The sequence below is a fragment of the Lactuca serriola genome, chromosome 2 (assembly GCF_051521515.1).
Source record: "Lactuca serriola cultivar US96UC23 chromosome 2, Lser_US96UC23_V15, whole genome shotgun sequence".
Lineage (NCBI taxonomy): Eukaryota > Viridiplantae > Streptophyta > Magnoliopsida > Asterales > Asteraceae > Lactuca > Lactuca serriola.
In genome coordinates, this window is record NC_136409.1 from 213,975,955 (window position 1) to 213,984,360 (window position 8,406).

The window sequence follows — 8,406 nt, forward strand, 5'->3', positions numbered from 1 at the left end:
AAGACATCATAGAAAAGATTGTGTGAAAAGGAGAAACATTTCAGATTGTACACAAACGACAAGAGAGTTATGTGAATAAAAGATGTAAGCATGTCGACTTCCAAGTCAGAGACCATGTAAGCTTTAAAATGCCTTCTCTTTTAGATGAGTAATTCGGCTTAGAGAACGAGTCAAGTTAAACCACGAATCAATGGACCTTCGAGATTCTCAGATAGAATTCGGTCCTAATATTTACATCAAGTTATCTCGAAAACAAAACGATGTGCACGACACTTTTCCATACGTCAAATCTCAAGGAGTGTCGGTCCGATGACACACTTGTTATCTCTATTTCAATGAAGTGAGCTAGGAAACCGTGCGGATATTTCATAATTGGGAAAGTACATGCGATTAAATTCTATATAAAACTCGATGATCTTTAAAATATTTGATTCGGTCGTATTCCAAATTCCTTATTTAGTGGTCACTTGTGGTAAAGTCATATAATGGATAAGTTATCCAATCTAGACCTACACGACTTAAATCAACTTTAGACAGATCACGTATGGATCAAGCGAAAATAAGTCATCACTAACTGTTTTATAATATTTTATCTATACGTTGAATTTTGAGACGAAATTTCATTCAACGGAGGATAATGTAACAACTGGAAAAAAAATTGGTTAGAGTTCGGCAAACAAACCACCGCAAAACGTTGTGTATTATCAACCAGTTGTGTTCTATTTTATGTTTAATAAGTATATTAAAAATATTATATTCATAATTACCTTGTATAACATCCCAAACTGATTAAATCGTCTGTCATTGAAGATCGAATTAAAAATCACCAAAAATTTAATACGTAATTCCTAAAGTTTTATAAATCTGAATTTCATACGACAAATAGATAATCATGTAATACGTTTATTTATATATATATATATATATATATATATATATATATATATATATATATATATATATATATATATATATATATATATAAACGTATTTGTAGAGAAATGTCATATATGATATTAAAAAAGCAAGTCTTGGCTTATCTTGCAATTTTGGCAAGTTCATAAGCTATTAAATCTCGATCCATATAATTACATATTATATACATATACAAATATGTCAGGAGTTATATATGAATGCATATGTATTTGACATGATTTATTACTTTCAAACAACACCCACATGCTTGAAATCTAATGAAACATACTCATTACATGAATATGAATAATTTCTAACCACTATATGACTAAAAATTTCAATCAAACCGCTCGTCACACATATATTTTCACAAACTCACTTATACAACACACACATGTACATGACACTAAAAAAGCTATTAAAAGATATCAAGGCTAATAGCAATTCAACCAAATACATGAATAGATACATGATATTGACCAGTTTTCTCACACACAAAAACATCCACATGTATGAATATAAACCCATAAAACAATACATTGAACTCTCAGGATCACTCCTAAATCTTTTGATACACAAAATCTCATAAAAATCTACATTAGATCACAAATAGCTGAAACAAAACTCTTCCTTCTACAACAATTCACTCCATCCTCTCTCTCTCTCTCTCTCTCTCTCTCTCTCTCTCTCTCTCAGGGTGGAAGAAGATACCACCCAAACACCCTCCTGCTTAAGACATCGCAGCTTGCAAATACCCCTATGAGGATTCCAGAGCAACAGCAGCCAAACATCCCCGATTGTTACACCTTGATTTCTTCCTTCCCTGCAATCGAACAAACCCCCAAAACAACCACCTGATTTTTGTTTCTTCTTTCCTTCACCACCCATTCAATGTTGCCTCCTCCCTTGTCAAGCAGTCAAACCCAAACACTGATCTAAACCTATAGATTAAACTGCATTAATTTACAGTCAAAATAAGAAGAAGAAGAGGAAGACGACCTGTAATATTCAAGCAAACCGCAAAACCCGAATACCTGCCCTTCTTCCCGTCGAACTTCACTGCCAAACACCCCACCGATCGCAAACCCCATTGATCAACGACCGTTAATGCTCTTCATGACCGGCCAAAGACCAGAGACCCCCTTTTCCCCTCGTTTTCCTTCTCTACTGTTCCCGTCGACCACAGAGCTCCGAGGGTCTCAACTTGCTGCTACCCCTGTTTAAGGCGTCCGGACTCCCCATCGGACCTCCTCCCTTCGCACCTCACACAGCCAGCGATGAACGATCGAACCTTCGCCGCTTCTCCGTTCGTTCTTCAGTCTAGTCGAACCCCGAAGATGAACCGTCTCGCTGTCGGTCGAGGAAGTTGTGCCTACGAGCCTTCGTGTTTTCCGTCTCTCTGTGTTCGTCCATTGCCTTCGTTCCCGTTCCTTCTCCGTTGTCCCTTTAAAGACGACGCTCCTTTGTGATGTTGGAGCCTTTTTATCGACTGTATCGGGACTTCAATCAGAAATCGGGTTTCGATTTTGACCCAGCCAAAAGTCAAGGGTAACTCAAAACTTGTATTTAAATTAAACAAAACTAACCCTCACTTGACAAAGCTTTATCAAATCAGTCCCAATCCATAAACAATGATTCCATTTATTCAAAATCAACCCTTCATTTGGTATTTTTTCTTACCAAAACAGTCCTAACCATCTCTAATAAAATTACCAAAAAACTCATATACTTTAGCAAAGTTGCAAATCAGTCCCCGATAGTACCAATTTATTACGAAATAGACCCGAAAGTGCTTAAAAGTTCAAGAATTGTGGATTTGCGGTTTCTCACGTCAAACTTCTCAAAGAAACCGAATTCGAACGATTGCAACGCTTGGCGATCTCCAACCGCCTACGAATAGGTGTTAGAGGGTTAGCTAGTCGTTTTTGGTCAATATCGGTCAAAGTCGGTCCTAATTGGACAAAATCGGACCAACTCGGACACCAAGTCAGACCAAAATCGGCTCAGCTAAGTCTAAAAGACCCACAAGCTCAAAGGAGCCGGCTAGCCCAAAGCTTTGTTGGGTTTGATTATCAAAGGGGCTAGCTCCCCTTTTTATAGAGTAAGTTTTGCCTTCATCAATTATCCCCAACCGATGTGGGTTGAACTTTGAATTGTTTCATATCTATTCTTTGCGTCTCTTTCTTCCCCACTTTGCATCTCGTTCTTCCCCACCTTTCTCTCTCGATCGAACAACCCCTGCTCAACTGTTGAATGTATACAGGTGCAACCCACCGCCGAGCCACCTTCAATACTTTCATCACTTGCTTTTAATGATTTGAGTGGTGAAATCCCTTCTGGACTTTGGGATATGGAGAAATTAAAATTGTTTGATCTTGAAGCTAATTCGATTCACGGCAGGGAATCAATCGTCGTTCGTATTACATCTGATCATGTTGATTCATTCGTAACTTTTCTTGCTATCACTTATGTCGATCGTTTCCTGTCAACAAACATCAATATACCGGTAATGGTTATACATATTTACTTATATTAAAATTATCTTGTGGAATCAACAATTTAGATTCACTTAATTTCAATCTGATCGATGCAGGTGGTTCTACGTGATAAAGGTTTAAAAGAAAATTTGAAATTGTTCGTCTTCTGTTGGGTTTCAATCGCTTGCAAAAGACATTGTTCAGTCTTCTGTTGCGTTTCACTCCGTTTGTGGATCTCCCTCCGATTCACGATTTGTTTTCGAACAAATAGAGAACTAGAATTTGTATCAATGGAACGCAATAATCAATGGATACACTAGAAACGATCTCTGTTATGAACCGATTCTTGTCTTTTCCTAGTTTTTTGTAACATGTCATATACCTTATAATTTCGCCTTACCTTGCATGATCAAAGCTTGCGTCGGAGCTCTGAATTTGATATGTGGACAGGTGGTTCACGGGATGGCTGTGAAGACAGGTTTGATCTCAGATGCTTTTGTGGGTAATGCGTTGGTTGCAATGTATGAGAAATTTGAACTTATTGATGATGCAGTTAAGGTGCTCGACTTTTGTCCTCAAAGAAACTTGATCAACCTTCTTAAACTTGCACATTTTATTGTTATAGTCTCTAGGCAATATTAAGTGAAAGAAGTTGTCATAAGCTATCTGGAAGGAGTGATTGAAAAGCTCTAAGCTACAAAATAGATGTGTATAGATGGAAATTGTTTGAGGAAATGCTTATGAGAATCAAACTTGTAACTAGCTTGCTAAGTGTTCGAGTAAATGCCTAAGAGACGAAAGTTACAAATTGAAAAGAAAAATAAAATTATGTATTAAATATTTATTATTCTTAACTTTTTTAGTTATATTATTAACATTAATGTTATATTTATTGATGTTTAATAAATTTTTTTAATAATTACTGGTCCCCTATTAATCTTTTATCCCTAGTTTACCGTCAAGCTACCGTCGAACGATTTCTGCAACCTTGGAAAATATATAATCAATAGTTTAAATTATTGACATTTAATTTTAATATATACAAGTTATGTAAAATGAATGTAAAATTTATTAGTATATTTTTATATTAAATATAAAAATATAATTCAATATACTAAGTTATGGATTTTATTGCGATAAATAACACGATCGACTTCGGAACTTAAGGGTCGTTATTTGCGACATGGTATATTGTATTAATCACCTGAATTATAAACGTTATTGTATTGTTGGTTTCACATTGGTTGAAACCTGGAAAATATTATCAACACAGCCGTTATGTTGTCCAAATTTCGTTACGACATATAATAAATTTTGAAAATGTGTTAAGTCTTAGGAAACTCAAATACTATAAGACTCCAATCAATAATTAATCCTAACACCAAATAACTATAGGTGTCCGATATCTTATAATGGGAAGTTAGGATTAAGATGCCTAGACATATTGTTAGGATCCGTCATACCCACGGGACGTTCTATATAAGCTACGTTTATTCTGAAAGCTTTAAGAGTTAGGATCATTTCCTAAGTTGCATGGACTATGTTCGTCACAATTCTAAGATCGTACATCTTAGTGGAAATTCCTCTGTGTCATAACTGTTAATTCGTATTGGAACGACGAACGCCGGGTATAAGTTCCGGATCGCATGCTTATATAGGTTGACATCCCGCCACCGGTTGCTAGCTACAACCATCGGTTAACGAGTCAAGTTTAGGCGCTGGCGTTTCCTACACGATAAAGTCCCCGAGGATGAGCAAACTTAGGTGTGGATTTTTAGCACTAAAACTTGTAAGTGCTGGTGTAGAGGTGTTCGTCACAATTCGGTTATGACCTCATCATAGATCACGGGTTTGCCTTGTTACCGTATAGAATCAATATTGGGTTTTTATGGGGTTTTTTTTAGTGATCATAGTTGAATGAGACTATAGGTAGTGGGATAGCTTGTGATTCAAAACGATAAGTGTCAATACCATAAACTAAATCACATAATACTTAATTAATATCATGTGACTCGACTGGACGAGGTTTATTAGCTTACCATGAATAAGTTATTTATATAAACCCTTTGTTGTTACACGCAAACACAATACTTATGTGGGAAGAGTGTAACATCCCGGGTTCAGAAGTGCAAGTTCAGGGTTCAAAGTGTAAATGTGAAAGGGCAACTCGGCGAGTTCATGGGTGGACTCAACGAGTAGGGTCGCGACTCTGGTCGCGTGTTAAGTGGCCAACTCGGCGAGTTGTAGGATGGACTCGGCGAGTAGGCGTTGAGTGGAGAAAACCCTAATTTTGGAGGATGAGCCCTATATAAAGGACATTATACCCTCTCCCCAGCCTCTTTACCCTCTCTTGAAGTCCAGAAAACCCTAAGACACGATTGTGAGGGATTTGAGTGCATTTGAACCTTGGAGAAGAGATTTTGGAGGAGATCTTGGAGATTTAGGGGGCTTGGAGCAAGGGGCTTTGCTAAGATTCGGATTTCTCTTCTGTTGGGACTTCCTTTTGAGGTATTACTTCGTTTCTTGGGCTGTTATTCATCTAGATTCTTCATTTTTGGAATGTGTGGAAAGTTTAGCTTGTGGTATTTCGAGTTTGAAGGCTAGATCTGAGGTTGCTACCTCAGATCTGGAATGGAGAAGGTCCAGAGTGCATTAAAGTCCCTGTTCTTGAGTATTTGGTGAAGTCATCTTGTCCCAAACCCTAGCCCTAGAGTGTAAAAAGCCTAGATCTCTTTGGATTCACGTAAAGTTTGCCACTTTACATGATGGATGGATTGTAGAAGGGTAGATCTACGTTTTGGATCAACTGCATGGCCTGGAAGGCTTCTGTATGGGTTAAGATCTAGAGGCACTCGGCGAGTCACAAAGGTGTACTCGGCGAGTTGCTTGAAGATGGACTGGAACTCGGCGAGTTGGAAGAACAACTCAGCGAGTAGGTTGAAGATAGCCTTGGAATCGGCGAGTATGTTCTTGGACTCGGCGAGTCTGGTCATGAGGTCCAAACTTCTTCTGGTTGAGCCATGAATCAGTGAGTCAAGGGAGGACTCGGTGAGTTGAGTGCGAGGGGACTCAGAGTTATGGGACTCGGCGAGTCGAGTCGTGGATTGGGGAAGTTCTGAGCATGAGGACTCGGCGAGTCATCGGGTTAACTCGGTGAGTAGAGTTATTCAGGAGGTTGACTTTGACCAAGGGTTGACCAGTTGACTTCCAGGGGCATTTTGGTAATTGTTGGCTTTTGTTTGAGTTCAGTGTTGGTGTTGGCTAGTGATGGAGATCGTATCAGTGGTCGGAGCATCTTGGTCTTATCTTTCAGTCGACAGTTGCGAGGTGAGTTATCCTCACTTTATCAGCAGGGTCTAAGGCACCAAGGCCGGCCCTTTATCGGATTGAGATCCGGGTATTTGTTGTTATATTATTACTTTGATATGCTTGCATCCTGGTAGCTGAGATGGTATATGTTAGAGACCTGGTTAAGGTCGGTATCCTGGTATTTAGGATGATGCTATGCTAGTGACCGGTTAGGTCGGTATCCTAGTTAGGATGATGATATGTTATGTGATCTGCTAGATCGGCTTGTTGACTGTGAATTGTTATATGATTGTATGTTTATGTGCACATGTTTGTTGGATTGGGGTTGGGTTGAGGCGGGTCCCGCTTTGTGCTATAGGCCAACATACCCAGGGCGGACCAGTTATTCCGAAGGCCCAGCGAGCGGTCCAGATAGGCTGTAGGCCCCAAGAGGGCAGACCAGACGTGCTGAGGCTCGAAGAGTGGACCAGGCCGACTGAAGGCCCAGTGCGGGCAGACCAGTCATACTGTAGACTCAGAGAGTGGACCAGGTGGATTGAAGGCCCGGTGCGGGCGGACCAATCACACTGCAGACTCGATGTATATGGCTAGACTCGGAGGGTGGACCAGGTGGACTGTTGGCCGGTGCGGCAGACCAGTCACACAGTAGACCCGAAGTGCATGGCTGTTCTGTGTTATGTGTTCTGTGTTCTGATATGATATGGCATGTTATGCGTGTATGGTATATGTGGTTGGTATGTTGGGGGTATCTCACTAAGCTTTCGGGCTTACAGTTGTGGTTTAATGTTTTTCAGGTTCTTCAGGAGACCGTGGCAAGGCAAAGGCGTGATCGTACCGCTCCTCATGGTTATGTTTTGTGATGTGGTTCTGGGAAGACTCTGATAATATTTGTATTGAAAACCTTTTTGTAATAACATTATGAAAATGAGTCGTTTTTGAAAAGTTAAAATTGGTTGAAATTTTTTGGTCGTTATAAAGAGTTTTCCCCACTGGTTAAGTGTAGATTTCTAAATCAAGTAAGGTAATACTTAATTAATACCACGACACGAATTTACAAAATCTATGAATTTTACATATAAGCTATACGAATGCTTATGCAAGGTTTCAAGAATAAATTCGGATATTTTATATTTTCACAAAGAGCGATATGGTTTTCTGTTACATAAATTGGTACTCAAAATCTTTATATAAAAAACCTTTTTGGTCATGAGAACCGTAAAGATTTATTATAAATTTGATTTACTTATATACTCTACAAATGGTTATTTTTTGTTTTGAGCAAACAATATTTTTAAATGAGTATAAATACACTTTTAAAACTCATTTTATTTTTATACTTTTGATTGAAAGACACATATTCAGAAAAGCTGGTTAACCGAAGAATCGTTACAAAAAACACTTTTGGTTATAAAAATATATAACGCGTACCATTTTGATGGAAGAGGCTCATCGATCGAAATTCTTGATCCATCCCGGGGCCATTAAGATGTATTTGGACTTGAAAATGGAATATTGGTGGCCCTGTATGAAGAGGGATGTTGCATGGTTTGTAGAGAGATGCTTGACTTGTCGCAGGGTGAAGGCCGAGCACCAGTGTCCACATGGCAAGCTGCAGCCATTAGAGATTCCCGAGTGGAAATGGGAACAGATTACCATGGACTTCATCACCAAATTGCCGAGGACCGCGAGGGGTGTTGATGCAATT

At 38.9% G+C, this 8,406-nt stretch overlaps 1 long non-coding RNA gene across 1 annotated transcript; it reads right to left on the reverse strand.

The window, feature by feature from the left end:
- Positions 1–1,250: 1,250 nt before the first annotated feature.
- On the reverse strand, positions 1,251–2,392 carry LOC145088452 (uncharacterized). Its single transcript, XR_013701145.1, has 2 exons — positions 1,950–2,392; positions 1,251–1,856 (listed from the first exon to the last, which is right to left on the reverse strand). It is a non-coding gene; the product is annotated as an uncharacterized LOC145088452 (long non-coding RNA).
- Positions 2,393–8,406: the final 6,014 nt, after the last annotated feature.